The 16,958-nt window shown below is 43.0% G+C and overlaps 1 long non-coding RNA gene across 1 annotated transcript in view; it reads right to left on the reverse strand.

Moving 5' to 3' along the window:
• LOC125624776 (uncharacterized) overlaps positions 1-16,616 on the reverse strand; it is a 29,096-nt gene extending 12,480 nt beyond the window's left edge. Inside the window, exon 1 of the long non-coding RNA XR_007353384.2 lies at positions 16,419-16,616. This is a non-coding gene — a long non-coding RNA (uncharacterized LOC125624776). The remainder of the gene's footprint in view (positions 1-16,418) is intronic.
• Between the last annotated feature and the right edge of the window lie 342 nt (positions 16,617-16,958).

A 16,958-nucleotide genomic window follows, 5' to 3' on the forward strand; every position in this document is an offset into this window, starting at 1 on the left:
TTCATTCTCTTTGCCTCAGTCTGTCTAGCTGCAAAATAAGGTTTAAAATGCTGGCCTACCTTGCGGGGTGCAAAGCACTTTGAGATTCTCTAATGAATGGTGCTATGTGAGTGCACCACATTGCTATGTAGTAGGTAGCTATATAATATATATATATCTTGTCCATGTTAAATCAAGCATTGCCTTTTCTGGCTCCTCTCCTGCTACTGAATCAGATAACATTGCAGATCATTTTTCCAAATCACTCTTTGCAGATTACAATAACACAGAGATTTTAGCGGACAGCTGGCTATAGGGAGCCTGAAATTCATGGGTTGGTCTTTTGTGCCAGTGACACCAAAGGAGAAATAGCATCTGCATAGTGCTACAGCAGCAATTCCTTCATGGCAGAAAACAATGCTAGGGTTTGCATAAATTACATCACTGAGCCAACAGAGAGATGTCTCCAGGATGTGACTCCAGGAAGCCCCTCCCTTCCTCTAAATATTCAAATTCTAGGCAAGTGGTGAAGCTTCTTGGTTCACATAGTGCTGGAATTTGGGCCTTCTGCAGTTTCTGTCCTTAAAATCCTTGGCATCAAATCCCAACTCCCTTCCCAGAGGCAAGGTGGGGTTTATTCCTCATGGCATATTTCTACGTTTGTTTTTACATATTGATGACTAGACTGTGCCAGTCACCGGAATTTCCAGCCAGATGGTATTCCAGACTTGGTTGCTTTGTGCTTCAATTCTTCTCATTTTCTTCTGATCTATTATCATCTGTTGATCAGCACTCATTTGGAGGACAGCTGTAGACTCTGCTGTATCTCTAATGTACCACAAGGGGGCTGTCTTTTAGGTCCAAACTGGCAGCTGTTTATGTTGTTTTCCTAATAGTTAGCTATATACTACCTAGCTGAATGTGTGTTTAGTGGGGCATGCAGAATGCCGGAGTATTGCTGAAGTTCAGACCCTCCAGTGAGGATACGTTAATCTGCGCAGTTGCTTTGTTGCATCTGGGACTTTTATACTTCGATTGCGAGCGCTTTGGCGTGGGCCCATCTCTCTGTTGTATATGAGTACCATGCCTAGCACTGGACCATGACTTGGATTCTTAGGTGCTATGGCAATATAAATAACAAATCGTTATAAAGTATCTGACATAAGTGTGATTCTATGCTCTGTAGTGCTGACTGGAATATGCAAGGCACTCAGCACAGCGTCTGGGAGGGGCAAAAAATTCCTTTTGTCACCCTCCGTGAGCTTTCCAGTTGTTCCTGGATGGTCAGTGTCTACTGGAAGGTTTTGACAAAGCCAGCTAGAATAAAGCAGATGTGTAGGATCATGAGCATTTAAATGAAGGAACATCATCCATGCTTAGAAATAGCATTCTCTCCCTCCCATCCCCCTCCACACACTTATTATTAAAAGTGACATGGTGCAGATAGACTGTGCACACACTAATTATCAATAGTGCTGCTAGCAGAGACAGCACTGAGTGCGGAAACTAAATGGTAGCACTTGAGAAACAATATGAGTCCTCAATGACAAACTTTAACGGTTTAGACACCTGCTTTGATTTTCTTCTATCCATTAATACTCACCCTCCTGGGGGTTCAAGGGTGTCTAAGAAGCATCAGGGTGAGAGAGGCACCCTTCTAGGTAGACAGGACCCAAAGCAACTAGGAATTTATTTGGCAAATCCTAAACACCAAATCCAGACCAGCTACACCAATACAACAACCAAGATTTGTTCCGGAGGAAACTAGTGTTTCCGAATCTGTTTAATAGCAATAGAGAAAATAAGGAATTTGTGTACATGAAGCCTTAGCCTCCGAGAGCACTGGCCTAATCTCCATACAACGCTAATGTATACAGAGTAAAGTAATAAATAATCTCCCTGATTATTCAAGGCACAATATACTGGGAGGAATTAATTATTGCTGCGAAACATGGATGAAACGATCCTTTTATGGGACAGACAAGAATTATGAGTCTGCAGACTCAATAAATAAGTGAAGTTCCCACCAGAACTGGAAAAAATCATTTTCAACTTTTCATGGACAAACACTGTACTGGAAGGCTTCGTACGTTTCTTTTATAATAGTGAACATAGTGACTTCACTTAGTGCCCTGATACAAGAGGGCTGTAATGGACTCCTGTGTGGCCCATTGCTAGGAATAAGATGTTTGGTGTAGTGAAAATCCACATCTAGGAGCCATTTGTATGTATAACAGATGTTGAGTCCTGTGGTGAAAGAATGATGTACATCCTATTTATGGCCAAAATGGTCGCTTGTCTCCTAGCCCTACAAGTGTTCTTGCTATTTTAGCTATCGTCTGAATCAGTTTTATTCAGCTGGTAGAGGAGCATTGTTCAGACCAACAGTGGAAGGATGTGATGATCTTTTTCCAAATCAGACAGAAGGAGGTGAAACCCAAGAGGCAGCCTGTATAATTTACAAAGTTTGCTGCTATATGCTTGACATAGTATGGACTTAGTGCAGACCAATCAGATTATAGAATCATAGAATATCAGGGGTGGAAGGGACCTCAGGAGGTCATCTAGTCCAACCCCCTGCTCAAAGCAGGACCAATCCCCAACTAAATCTTAATTATCTTTGTTCTGAGACCACATGAACGGCATCCACTAGCTACTTACAGTGTGTTCAGATATCAAGGACTAGTCTCAGGCTTCGCAACTTCTTAAGAAAGTTCGTTTCTTTGCAAGTCCCTGTAGTGAAATAAATTAATTGAGTGGTTTGGATATGAGAATGACTGGCCTATAGAAACCTTTCTGGTGTTTCATTATAACGCAGCCACATTTACTATAGAATATTATCCAGCTTCATGCTGCTGGGGAGCCAGAACAACCCACATTGAGAGGTGATTTCACTGACTGTTGGCATGTCAAAGAAGTTAACATCTTGCAGCAGAAGCTGGTTCAGTGTTGCCTGTAAACCTTGAAGAGCAGGCTGTTCCACTGTCTGTGTGTGGAGTCTGTTCGAGTCATGCTGTTGAAAAGCGACACTTTCCTTAAGTATCTGAGTGTTTCATTCTTTCTGAAAAGCTTTGTTGGGCCACCTAGGCATCATGGTTAGGGAAACCGGAGTTTTGTAATTGCTGCTGCTCAATCACATATTATTTGAAAAATTATACAAAACCTGGTTTGCTTGAAGAAAAGCAAACACACACCCCAGAGGGTCCCCAGCCCCTTCCTGTGGTACCCTGTTTGTCTGCATCCCCAAGTAACTAGTAGATAGCAGGACAGTCAGCTGGCTTGCCTACAAATGGGAGATACTGGAACTCCCAGAAGTCCCTTCAGCTCAAACCAACACTGTTCCTGGGCAGACTACGAGCACTGTGGATGCTGTGGGATCAGACATGCTGATGGATAGGTGGCAAGGGCGCTGAAACCATTTGTATAGTGGGGGTGCGGAGAGCCATTGAACCAAACTGTGAACTCTGTTTATGATGGAAGCCACTTTAAGCCGGGGGTGTGGCTGCACGGCTAGTTCCAGCACCTGTGACAGGTGGGAGCAGCATGATCTCCCCGTCTCCTGGGGCTGGGGGCAAAGAACATTGGAAGATTCTGTGAAATGTTACTAGATTATCAATAGCTGACTCTAGCCCCTACCCCATCCTCAAGAAACAAATATTCCCCCAAGGGGCTCATGTCCTTTCACTGCCACAAATTAAAAACCAAAACCAGATTCTCTTTTCAATTTCCTGAACAAACACAAAAAGAGAATCCTTAAAATAATTAAAATTGAAAATTGATTGTTTGGGCAATATCAGATTTATGCAAAAGGTCCCCTGCTCCTTGGGGACTGAAAGGAGAAGTTTTTGAGCCTTATTTTGAACAAGCTAAGCATTTTTTCAGATTATTCCCAACATAACATGCCAAGGGGAATATGCTCCATTTGTTATTTCCTTAAAAAAAAAATCAATGGACTGAAACATTCCCTCTAGACCTATAATATTTATTTCAATGTTCTGTCAATAAATATAACAAGGTTAGCTTTCTATCAGGTTAGTTGGAAGAATCATTTGAGGGAAGTTCTATTTGTTAAGCTCGATTACAAAAAGCAATCAATAAGAAAAAATTCCCCCGTTGCTATCGAAAAGAAATATGGTGCTCAGAGGAGTCGTCCCTTGATAAGTATTTATGTCTCTTCTCCAGAATTCTCTTGCTGGCTTCTGAAGGCTGTTTTGCTAGTCTTTGCCCTTTCTTTGCTTCTAAATGCAGGGAACTGAGAAAGAGAAAGGGTAGAGGAAGGACCGAGCCAATGGTTAGGGTGCTACCTGGGTTCAGTTCCCTGCTCTGCTACAGCCTTCTTGTCTGACCTTGAGCAGCTCACTTAGCCTCTCAGTGCCCCAGTTCCCCATCTGTGAAATGGCGATAACATTGCTTCCCTCACAGGAGTGTTGTGAAGATAAATACATTCAAGATTGTGAGGCACTTAGATGCTGTGGTGATGGGGCCCATATAAATACCCTGGAGGACTGCAGAATCACTTATTGAAACATGGAGCACAGAGCCAGGAAGGCCTGTCCTGCTGGGATATCCTTTTCCTAGTGACTCTGCCTAGGCAGGCAGCCTTTCTGTGAGTTCTGAGTGTTGGAGACTTACTGTCCCCTGCTCCAGCCAAAGGGGTGTTGCAAGACCAGGTGTGGGGTCTGCACGTGCTGCATTGTGGTAATTGACATACCAGGGAATAAGGTGTACTTGAAGCTGCTGTAGTGGTTTCTAATGCACTGGCAGATATTTTTTTCTCTATTGTTCTGTACAGTAGGGAGAATTCTGTACCAGAAGGCATCAGACCCCACTTCAAGTGAGTGCAGTTGCCTTGCTCTGCCCTCACTAGTGGGTCTGAAGAGGCGATACAAGCTGTTCTACGGCTACTTAGCCCTATAAGAGCGTCTCCTGTAAACTGCCTGTTTTGGAGGAGATGCTTCTGAATTCTGCTGCATGATGCTAAGATGGGAGGGAGCACAAGCCAGGGGAATTTCATGCACTCGCTTAAATGAAGCCACAAATTCATGTCAGCTGTGTGTTTGCAAAGCTATGTTACGTCCTTTCCCCCGTGTCATGTTAACCTGTGAGCTGATGGAGGCAGGGACTGGATCACTCTCTGTGTTTGGGAAGCATGTGACACATTGTGGGCGTTACCACAATCTAAACAAATACTGATGACAGTGGGATCTTCCTGAAGCTGTGGATTCATTGCAAGTTCCAGGGCATGTACTGTTGGTCAGATACTGGCTTGGAAGCCAGGAGAGAGATGAGGTAACCTTTAAAAAAGCATAAGAGGGAAAAGATCATTTCCAGGTTTATTGGTCTGTCTGATGGCAGGTGCCCAAACCCACTGGAAAAGGAAGGAGAGTTTTTAAACTTATGGAGGAACTTAACTAGGTTTCCACTTTTGGGAGATCTGATACTAGTTTAAAGAATAATTATATATACTCTCCCTTCCCCCGCCCCCAATAACGTATACATTTGTATATAATTATTTCACACAGTTTTCAGCTAAAGACAATATTAACATGACATAATCTGATTAGCGTAGCCAAGCTGTGCATTTCATGGGAGATAATATAGCTTTCAACCAAGGCATTTTCTAAAGCATTCTGTGCCTCTATATTTTGCTTCAGAGAATAGTGCTGAATTTATCAGTTAGTTAAATTTATCCCAGCTTGTCACCTGCAAAAGTGCCTTTGTTTTTTGTGAAAAACAACAAAGTCCAAGCCAAACTTTTTGGTACAGCTGTGATAGTTTTTGCTGCACAGAAATTGTGAGACTTCACAGCTGTTCAGAACCTCAGCCGAGGGAACACAAAAACGAGCACTAAAACAAATAGTTTAGAAATGAGAAAGAAAAGCAAAATATTAGTGCCTCCATGTGCACGTATTGTTTATTAAAATAATCAAAATCTAGCACCTAGTTTTTTCATAAAACCACTTTGGGGAAAAAAATCGCATTTTTACAAGTATAGATGTATCACATTATCAACTGTAGCTGTGTATAAAGACAAATCTTAACTATTAGCAATGGCTTCTGTATATTCTGCAATATCTATTGTCCATTACTGTTATGAAATATGGCTGCAAATTGCCCTTTTCCAATCTTTCAGTACTATATTTTACAATCTACCTTTTGGTATATTTGCCTTCCTCTTAGTTTGGGATTGCAGCACCCTTGGGAATGTGAAAGAGGTACCTGATTTCTTACAGTGGAGGGAAGAGGATTAGGGCCCCATAAAAGTGTGCATAGATCATGTGAAATATTTTGTGAACAAGGTTCATCAAGTACCACACAATGTGTGTGCATGAAAAGCAACAGTATCTGTGACATGATAGTGCATTGCCATGAAAGAAGAAGCTGGAATTCTGTAGATATTCTTCCATTATGTTATAGCTTTAAAAAACACTGATATTTCATTAACTGTTAAATTAACCAGAGTTTATGGGACAGTTGCACTGATAGCAATGCAGGACACCTAAACTTGCAAGGTACATTCCTACATTATTCAGTCTTTATTCTGTACATGCTAAATGACTTATCTTCTATTGAGTTGGGTTTCCTTTCTGCAAGGTAGAAATCAGAGCACCTTCATTCAATGCAGAGCTGTTGGAGCATTAAAATATTTCCAAAGTAGGGTTTGCTAATATTGCAATAAAGTCACCATCCTATTAATCTGAGTTCTGTAATTCACAACTTTACCAGAAGGAAGCTCAACCAAATTCAGTGCTTGGCTTCTTTGTGTATGCACACACGTGTGGGTGTGCATGGTATGTATGAGGAATTTAAATTGTATATTGCAGCATTGAATATTCTCTCCAAGATAATTTCAAGGAAAAGTTCTCATGAGCTTAGTTCTTTTAGTCTATGTTTCTGGTATCTTTCAAAGGAGACTCTTATAACTCTGGTTTGTAAAATCTTAAAACCAGTTTGAAAACAGCGACTGGTGCCCCTAGTCTGGGAGAAGCATGTGGAAGTTATATCCTTGCTGTGGCAGCCTCCAGCGGGAATGAGGGAAACATAAATGGAGTGACCATCTGACATTCAGGTGGACTGATGAGCAGCATTGATAGGAGCCCACTCCTGTTCGGAGCAGTCTGCAGAGACAACACTGGGTAGGGAAATCATACAGGCAGCTCAAGGAGTGTCAGAGAGGGGGTGCAAAGGCTGAAATCTGGCTTGAATGTCATTTCCCCATGATTGTTCAAAGTATCACTGCTGTGGGCTAGTAAATAAATCACAGTTATAATGAGAAGCGCTAGCAAAGGTAACCACAATGCAGAAAATCCAAGTTTTCCTGTCGATGGATGTGGGCATTTTACTATAAAATTAAAGCACTCTGTATCTTTGGGGTGAATCCTGTCAGTATAACGTGTAGCCTCCGCTTTCTGCCAATGAGCAGTTTGGTGTAATGCATTGGTTCTGTTGTTCATTACACCCCCAGAAGACTGGAGAACTGCATGAATTAGGCACAACCTTTGTGGCTGTGTATTTTCAGATGGCTGAGGGTAATTAGAGAGTGAGAGCGAAGGAATAAGGATAAGAGAAGGTGTTTGAGGAAACTAGGATGACACATCCAAAAATCCGTCTATGTCTAGTTACTCCGGAACATGTGCTCCTAGTGCCTGTCTCGACAACCCCCTCCCTCCTTGTCCATAATGGCTCTCTGCAGGTCTGTGCATGACTGTAATTTGAGCTGTCACTTGCTCTGCCAGCTCAGTGCTGTGATAGGACAACAAACGGGGACAGGCGTGGGAGACTTTGCTTTGTTTATGGATGTTACTTCCTGAGTCTGTCTGTGTCTTTACTCTCAGCCCTGGTCTACACTACGAAAGTATGTTGGTATAACTACGTCACTCAGGAGCGTGAAAAATCCACGTCCCTGAGACACGCCGTTATACCGACTGAACTCCCAGTGTAGACAGCGCTATGCTGACGGGGGGGGCTTTTCCCGTTGACATAACTGCCTCTTCTCAGGGAGGTGGAGTACCTATGCTGACAGAAGAAGCTCTCCCGTCGGCGTAGCTAGCATCTTCACTAACCCGACAGTGGTGTAGTTGCGCTGTTGTCAGTGTAGACAAGCCCTCGGTAACTCCACATTGGGAGTCTGTCACCTTGGGGGAGATCTAAGTTGGAAATATTTTCCCAGCATCACCAAGGTCATCATCAAACGAAGCTTTACACAACTGAGGGTAACAAATCCCTTTGCAAAGTAAGATGAGAGGCTGGAACAATCGCTGAGTCCTAAGTGATTTTTTTGAAGAAATGGCTATTACCAATAAAACTAGTCCCAGGGGAGGCAGGCATATAAAGCTAACAGCCTCACTGAGTGATGCCTGGGTCTTATTCACCCCGGCAAGATGGTGCACACAGAAGCCCCAATTGCCTCTTTTTTGTGAGTGCTTATGTTAGAGCCTTGTGGGGAAAGGTGCATTAAGCATAAAGGTGCATAAAGCAAATCTGAGTAGCACCGTAACGTTTATTGTTTTCAGGAAAGGTGAGGGAGGAGTCAGTAGGGCCATGGAGGATCATGGGAGTGCCACCGCGTGGGGAGCCAGTGTCCAAGTGTGACACTTCCACCTTCTTTGCCCTCTCTTTTAACATACTGGGTTCCTGAGTACTTTCTGAGTGTTACATCGGGGGTCAGGAGAAGGAGAATATCACAGGGCTGCGCTGTTGTGTGGGATTGGTTTTCATTTTTCAATAATGCCATTGTGTTAGTTGCTGTAAAAACATATCTTGCCTCAAAAGAGTTGCAATAGGTGAAACAGCAAAGGGGTGGGAGAAAGAGATGGTGGATTTCGGACAGGTGATGGCTGGCAAAAGCTTGTTAATTCCAAGCTTCCATAGGGGTTGAAACCATCAAAATGTTGTACTCAATGAAATATCCCAAGTTGCTGGTGTTGTTTCTGGCTGTGTGGTGGTCTGATTTCTTGGGTGAGAGGATGAGTTCCTTGAAGTAGTGACATGAAATACACACAGAAAAAGAACTCAAATGCAATTGTAGGACTGGTGTGTCAGTGGGCATAAACTAGACTACGGGTCAATTCTGGCTCCATTGAAGTCAACAGGAATTTTGCCATTGACTTCAGTGGAGCCGTGATTTCACCCCATGTATTTTCTCACCAGTACATCCTTTTGTGGCTTGGAGCTCAGGTGTGTAGTTCTTTGTTGGCAGATCACTTCTGTGTATTGTAATCCCTTCCTCCCACACCTGAGAGTTACTTTTATCTGTTCACCGCACTAGGCAAGGTGCAGGATGTGACTCTAGGCACCCCTGTGTTCACACCCTACACACTACTGCAATAATATTTGTACAGAATACACCTTGTGATGTATCATGACAGCTTATAACACACTGGTTATTAATATAATTGTAAAATGCATGTGTTAAAGTTATATGTGATGTTATGAATTCCCTCTGTAGGATGTTACTAGAACATGTTTAAGACCAGACAGCATAGCTTAGGTAAATGTGATACACAGGTCTGTCCAAGACAAAGGAATGTGAGTTTACCTCAATTTACATATTAGCAGTAAACAAAGCTTTCAAGCTAAATCAGTGGGGGCTATCCTGATTTTGAACTCGAGACAGAGAATTAATATGGCTCGTGCACCCCAGAAAGATGCAGGAGGCTGAATCCCCAGGAGGCCTTCCTGACTTGTGATACAAAAACCTGCCCTTTGGGGCTATAAGAAACAGAGTGAGTCCATCCTTATCCTTCACCTTAGGAGAGTAAGGAACCAAGCGAGTTGATCTCTGTGTTGGGTGCTGGCCAGGCCAGCCAGGGAAGACTGGAGGTGAGAGGAATCATCTTGAACAAAGACTGTATCTTGCTAGACTAAGTGTTAGACTGTCACTTTTCGATGTGTGTTTTCACTTTTATTTGCTTGTAACAATCTCTGCCTTTATCCCTTTTCCCGGGTATCACTTAATCCAGGCTCTTTTGCTAATACACTTGTTTTGCTCTCACTATAAATAGTCTTTGCTGTGTAAATTCTATGCAGTGCAGGTTTGTAGAGAGCTGACAGATCAGGGCTTTTTACTGTCACTTCAATGGCAGTAAACCTGACAACTGCTCTGTGAGGGCCCAGTGAGAGGGACTGGTCCCTGCAAGAAAATGTTTTTGGGGTGAATTCAGGGTTGGTAGGGTTCTAACATCAACCTGCTGGGGTAGTCAGGCTGGGCAAAGCCGGGGGTGGCTTGTGGGCTTCTGGTAAGCTGTGGGGGGCCAGAGTGCTGGACCACAGCTGCACAGCCATAAGACAGCCAAGGTTACAAGGCAGATAGTGACTGAACCCCTTACTGGCCTGGCTGAACCCCAAAATGTGTCTCAGGACCATCTGTGAGGGGTGGGACACTGTCTATAATTTAGTTTGTCAGTTCAAGCAGAAAAGAATATTTACAAATGGATACACGCAACCTAATTCCTGGACAAATTACATTTACTACTATGATGTGATGATTGAATTTTTCCTCAGATGGCTTCCACAACTGGTGAGCCCTTCTCTTTAAAACTTCTCCCCCATTAACGTAAGAACATGATTCACAATGACAGAAAAAGGAGAAACAATTGTCACAAGGTCGTGATCCAGTGACCTTTGGAGAGCCAAGAGGTCATAGCCCACACAAACTGACTTGACTAGACAAATCAGAGAGACTGTTCAGTAAAAACACTGGGAAAAATGGACCACTTAGCTCTCCATTTTCATTTCGCCAGAGTGTTTGACAAAGACTATAAACTGAAATGGTCTGACAGGGACTATTTCACATTATCCATCGCAGTTGCTGTACAGACAGCTAACATTCAGAGATTAAGTAATTAAAGGCTTTTGTGTCAATAATAATGTCAGAATCTATACGTGTGTGTGAAAGAGAGAGCGCAAGCGAGATTACAAATTCGTAAAGAAAGTAAAAATGTAGTTTAAGAACAAAGAGGAATCTGCTGCAGGAACTGCAGGAGAGAGATCAGAACTCTCCTTAAAATGCAGAGATTGGTCTTTCAAATGCTGGCATTTTTCAGCAAGTTGGAGATGATAATCGTGGTGTTTCTAGGTTGCTTGCAAGTCATGGCAGAGGAGCCTCCTGTATGCCTCTGAGCACAATGTGAACTGCAACGTGACATCAGTTGTGAATATTCTACTAATATGTTAATTAAACTGTAACTTTGGATAGCTGCATTTTTAAACTTGTAATTTTCTTAGGCGTATATAGTTCAACAACTTCAAACATATTTAGCAGAAATGTTTTAACTCCCTATTTGCCAATAGCATTAAAAATAATAAGAGACAAATCTATGCAGATACCCTATGCTACAAGAGAAAAGTTATTTTTCCACTATAACAATAGATAAAAGCCTGTGCATTGAAGTGTAGCTAGAAATTATTTGTAATTGGTATGAAAAAATCCTTAAATCTGTATACTGCTTTTAACATTTTGGGCCTAAATTACAGTTAATAGTTCCCATAGAAGAGGTAATAGGGGAAATAGTAAAATTCAGAACCTTTTAACATTAAAATGCTGTCTAGATTTCCAGCCTCAGCATCATCTCTAGCGGTTTTAAAATCAAAAACACAAAAGCAAGAAGTTGTTTACATGAACACAAGGAGCCAACTTTTGGTGATTGTTCCCAGCACTGCTCTGCAGAGTGCTGTCCGGGTGTGTGTATGAGGGAGAGGACTCTGAGTGCGAGTGAAGGTAGGAGATGCTCCCAGCTCTGCTCCATAGAGATTTGCCTGTACGTACGGCTCTGCCACGGCTGTCTGGACTGGGCTGTTCTGATACAAAAATACTTTACACACTTTTCTTATCTGTTATGCGAAAATTCTGATGGAAAATAAGTCTACGTCCAGCAGCCAGAACCTGATGCATGTGCAGAACCTTCTGCATTGAAACTCGTTCTCTTCAGCACTTTGCATTGAGTGAGCGGTAGCTACCTGGGGAGCCGCCGCAGGAGACAGCTTTGCTGACTGGCTCAGGGCAGCATTTTACATCATTTCTGAAATAAAACACTTGGTATCTATTTAGAAAAATGTTAAAGGCAAAAGGTCTCTGTCACAGCGTAGCTGGCCCTTTCAAGGGAGTTAGGTCCAGCCCCACCTGTGATTAAGCAGCTGTCTCAATACTGAAGCTGTGAGGCCGGGGTCAGGTGCGAGCTGGAAGGTTGCTTGGTCTTTCTGAAAGCCAGAGAGTTGCTCACTTGGGATGGGGCGCAGCAGTGGGTAGGGAGTTGAGAGACCTGGCTGGGGATACCTACTGCATAGGTGGCATCAGAAGCCCTCTGAGCAAAGGCCTTATGAGGGGCCGGGTGGCAGGACCTGTGTACCTGTTTTGATTGATGTTGAACTGTGTTTGTGTTTTAACAACAAGTACGTCCTTGGGGAAAGAGAAAGAAACACTGAGGGTAGGGAAGCTCTACTGATGCACCTGCTGCCTAACATGAGAATGGGTAAACTGAGGGAGGGTCTGACACTGTGTTTGGGGAGACCCCGGTACAGCTTCTTTCCAGAGTGAGTGCAGCACATCTCTCCTGTGGAGTCTGTGTCATAAATATAAAGGGAAGGGTAAACCCCTTTGAAATCCCTCCTGGCCAGGGGAAAACTCCTCTCACCTGTAAAGGGTTAAGAAGCTAAAGGTAACCTCGCTGGCATCTGACCAAAATGACCAATGAGGAGACAAGATACTTTCAAAAGCTGGGAGGAGGGAGAGAAACAAATGGTCTGTGTGTCTGTCTATAGTCTGTCTTTGCCGGGGATAGACCAGGAATGGAATCTTAGAACTTTTAGTAAGTAGTCTTGCTAGGTATGCGTTAGATTATGATTTCTTTAAATGGCTGAGAAAAGAATTGTGCTGAATAGAATAAGTATTTCTGTCTGTGTATCTTTTTTGTAACTTAAGGTTTTGCCTAGAGGGGTTCTCTATGTTTTGAATCTAATTACCCTGTAAGGTATCTACTATCCTGATTTTACAGAGGTGATATCTTTACTTCTATTTATTTCTATTTCTATTAAAAGTCTTCTTGTAAGAAAACTGAATGTTTTTTTCATTGTTCTCAGATCCAAGGGTTTGGGTCTGTGGTCACCTATGCAAATTGGTGAGGCTTTTTATCCAACATTTCCCAGGAAAGGGGGGGGGTGCAAGTGTTGGGAGGATTGTTCATTGTTCTTAAGATCCAAGGGTCTGGGTCTGTAGTCACCTAGACAAATTGGTGAGGCTTTTTGCCAAACCTTGTCCAGGAAGTGGGGTGCAAGGTTTTGGGAAGTATTTTGGGGGGGAAAGACATTTCCAAACAGCTCTTCCCCAGTAACCAGTATTTGTTTGGTGGTGGTAGCGGCCAATCCAAGGACAAAGGGTGGACTATTTTGTACCTTGGGGAAGTTTTGACCTAAGCTGGTAAAGATAAGCTTAGGAGGTTTTTCATGCAGGTCCCCACATCTATACCCTAGAGTTCAGAGTGGGGGAGGAACCTTGACAGTCTGCTTCCTACTGTAGCATTCAGTCTGGGTGCCAGTGCCTTCCGGAGGTGATCCCAGGAGAGGAAGGAAAGTTCTCCGTGTAGCGAACAGAGGAGCACTTACAGGAAGTGAGCTGTGCCCAGAGGACACTGCGCAGCCTAGAAGTTATTACAATAAGAGACTAATGTCCAAAAGACGGCAGTGCTTCCAATGGACCAGTCAATGGACATTAACAGTGCAGTTCTGAGAAATGATTGAAGTCAGGCTCCTGTTTCCTTATTTAGGCACCTAAATAAGTGGAAGCTATTAGGTGTTCATTGCTTTTGAAAATAAGGCCACTGTATGTAGACACCTAACTTTAGCCCCCCTCCCCACCCCCAATATCTTGGCCAGAGCACATGCAGCAACAGCATCTTCAGAGGTAACATAATACCATAAATGATGGGTCTCTACAAGCCTTCCCAGCCTTGGAGCGTTGCTGAGGCCCCACAAAGCATTTGCAGAATATGTTTTATTGCTTTATTTTTGAGTTGCAACTAACAGAACTATTATGAGAAAAACAGTTACTGGAGAGATCTGAGAACAACAGACTAGCACATGCCTTGAGCAACAAACAGCACTTGCGTTTTCTGTTTTGTTTTGTTTTTAATCATCCATCTCGGGAGTGTCTGTCAGTGATGAATGATGTGACAAAAGTATCATCATTAAATTTCAAATTCTGAAAACTAAATAAATTAGTAATTGCACAATTTTCCCCTGCCTTTAACTTCCATAGAGCATTGCTGTCTTGGCTCTCCTATAGCAGTCTGCTGCGTAGTGACCGGTTTAGCTTTTGTCTGAGACACACTACCCTGTATGGACAACATGGTGCAGTGATACATGCAGAGAGGAATCAGCACTGATTCCATTACATCTGTGCCATCCTCTTCTTTTTCTCCTGTATGGATAAAATTTAACTGGTGCTGATCACTGGCAACTCAACTTTCTCTGGGTTCATCAGGACATCTTAAAGTTCCCCCTGTGACCCTAGAGCCCTTCAGTGCCAACTAGCAAAGGGTTTGTAACAGCAACTCCTCTCAGGCCTGACACACTCATGACACCTAACACATTGGTGCCATAGTATTTATATGTAAAGAAGGTTGTGCGAGATCATAAATGAAAGCTTATATCATACTGGTCATCAGAAGCATTGTGAGATGTCTGTATGGATGTCAAGAAGTTTTTTATATGCAAGGATGTTTAAAGTAGGTAACCAGGCAGGGTGATAAACAATGTTTTCACACATAGGAATGTTAATTTACCTGTCTACTTGGTAAATTAAGCAGGGTAAGCCTAAACCAATGGGAAATACATTTGTATCTGAGGTAAACAGGACAAACAAGTTAACAGGAGGAAAGCAGGGTGAAAGCAGATGGCATCAGCTCACTGTAGACAGACCAAGCAGCAGGAGAGAAGACCTTTATCTGGGGATATGCTTCAAAAGGATACATTTCAAAGGTTTTCTGGACTATAAGAAGGGGGAAAGGACCCCTTTGTTATGCATCACTGAGGGAGTAAAAAGGAAAGCACTTTTTGCATCCATGAAAGTTGGATCCTAGCCCTGGGGACTGGTGATGCTGAAGGGTTGCTTTAGGTGAAAAACTTATCTTAGATAAAGATCTTAACTTGTTAGAAATTATTATTAGTCTCTCAGTCGCGTGGTATACTTTTGGTTTATTTGTTACCACATCTGTTTCCAATACCCTCGCTTTATATCACTTAAATCTCTGTTTTCCTAATAAATTTCTGCTTGTTTTGTCATAGGTACATCTCAGTGCTGTAATTTCAAGTAAAGTGTGAATCCTGAATTGAATGTGTACAACGTCTCTTTGGAGACAGTGAACTTGGTAATTTCTGTGAGTGTCCAGTGACAGGAGCTGGGTACTCCAAGGGAACGCTCTTCAGGGGACTCTGGTATTGGGCTGCACCAAGTATTACCTGCTAGGAAAAGTAAAGCAAACCTTTGGAGGAGATTGTCTGGCTGACTCTGAGGGTCAGGGACCTGACGTATAGTTTTACATCAGCAAGTCTCTCTTTTGCTGAGACAGAGGTATATCAAAGTGAGTCAGTTCTGGGTGCCCTGTCTCATTGTGCTCTGTGGTTCTAGCTGCCCAGTCTGTTCTCTCTTTAGGCCTTTGTGTTTTCTGCTTTGCTGCTTTGTTTTATTTTTGTCCAGTCCATCCTTCATCACTCTGTTCCTGGCCCACTCCCCCCAATAACAAAGGCTCAAGGGGAAGAGTAGAAAAAGATAATACAATATATGAATTTATTTAATTAGCAAACCCTGTAGTTGTCGCTGCAGTCTACTCTAACTCTGGTGTTCATAAGCGTTAATAGGAGTGTCAAAAATGTGCACTTTTCTTCAGGTTTCTTTATATAATGTATAAAGATCAAATATACGTGGCGTGCAGACATCAGCTGAAATAAGGAAATGATATACAGTAAACAAATTGCAAACCACACCAGCTGAAGAGCAATTAAACTTGATGGGTACCAGGGGGATATTCACTCACAAACAGATACACGTTCTTTAAAACTCTTAGGGCTGCCACAAACAATGCACTTTTCTGTGGAGCTCTCTGGATACATTTATAGCTTTTTAAACATTATGCACCAGCTCTAGTTTCCCATGGTTTTCTCTGCTCCCAATTCATAACAACCCAGGCAAAATGAAGTAGATCAAAGGGAGCTGATCATTTTGTGGACAATTGCAAACGCACGTCCCGTCATCACCGCCAACCCCCCCCCCCCCCCCCGCAAATAAACATCCAGGACTTGGCCAGTGCTTTCCTGGGCTCTCTGTGCTGTTACTAAAAATATTTTTTGCTTTACCATAGGACTCTCTCTAGTGCCACTCTCTACCATTGGTGGTTTCTGAAGGAACAAAAATACATCTAGATCTGCATGTGAAAATTGCTTCTCACCTGGTGCAGGCAGGCAGGATTGAAAGGCACAAATGGGATCTGCCAGATTTCAGAAATCACGAGGAAGAAGGTATGGAATGGCTTGAACGAGTTCCATCATTTTTATAAGAATTTCTCTGATGTCTGTGATCAGGTCCCTTCCCTGAATGGTCTGAATCAGAACTATTCTTTTCTCAATGATCTCGCAGCAGCAGTGCACATCCTTGTGGCCAGGAAACCCAATACTGCACCTCCCCACCCCCATCTCATGGGGTTCTGGGGACACTGTCTGGACACTTGCAGCTTGTTCCGAATGTGGCAGCATGTTTGCTCACTGTGCTGAGCAACCATGCGCATAATACACCCAGCCTGTGCTCTCTGCCACGGCTACCTACAAAGCCACAGATTTGCTTCCAGCTGGCATTGTTGGTTTTCAAGGCTTTTCAGAGCGCTATCCTTGGTTATATTGAAGAGCCTTCCCTGAGCTCATCCTGACAACTTACGTCTGCAGGCAGAAACACCCAGGCTGTGCAGCTCCTCTGAAAACTTCTGTTTGCAAGG

The sequence above is a fragment of the Caretta caretta genome, chromosome 19, assembly GCF_965140235.1.
Source record: "Caretta caretta isolate rCarCar2 chromosome 19, rCarCar1.hap1, whole genome shotgun sequence".
NCBI lineage: Eukaryota > Metazoa > Chordata > Testudines > Cheloniidae > Caretta > Caretta caretta.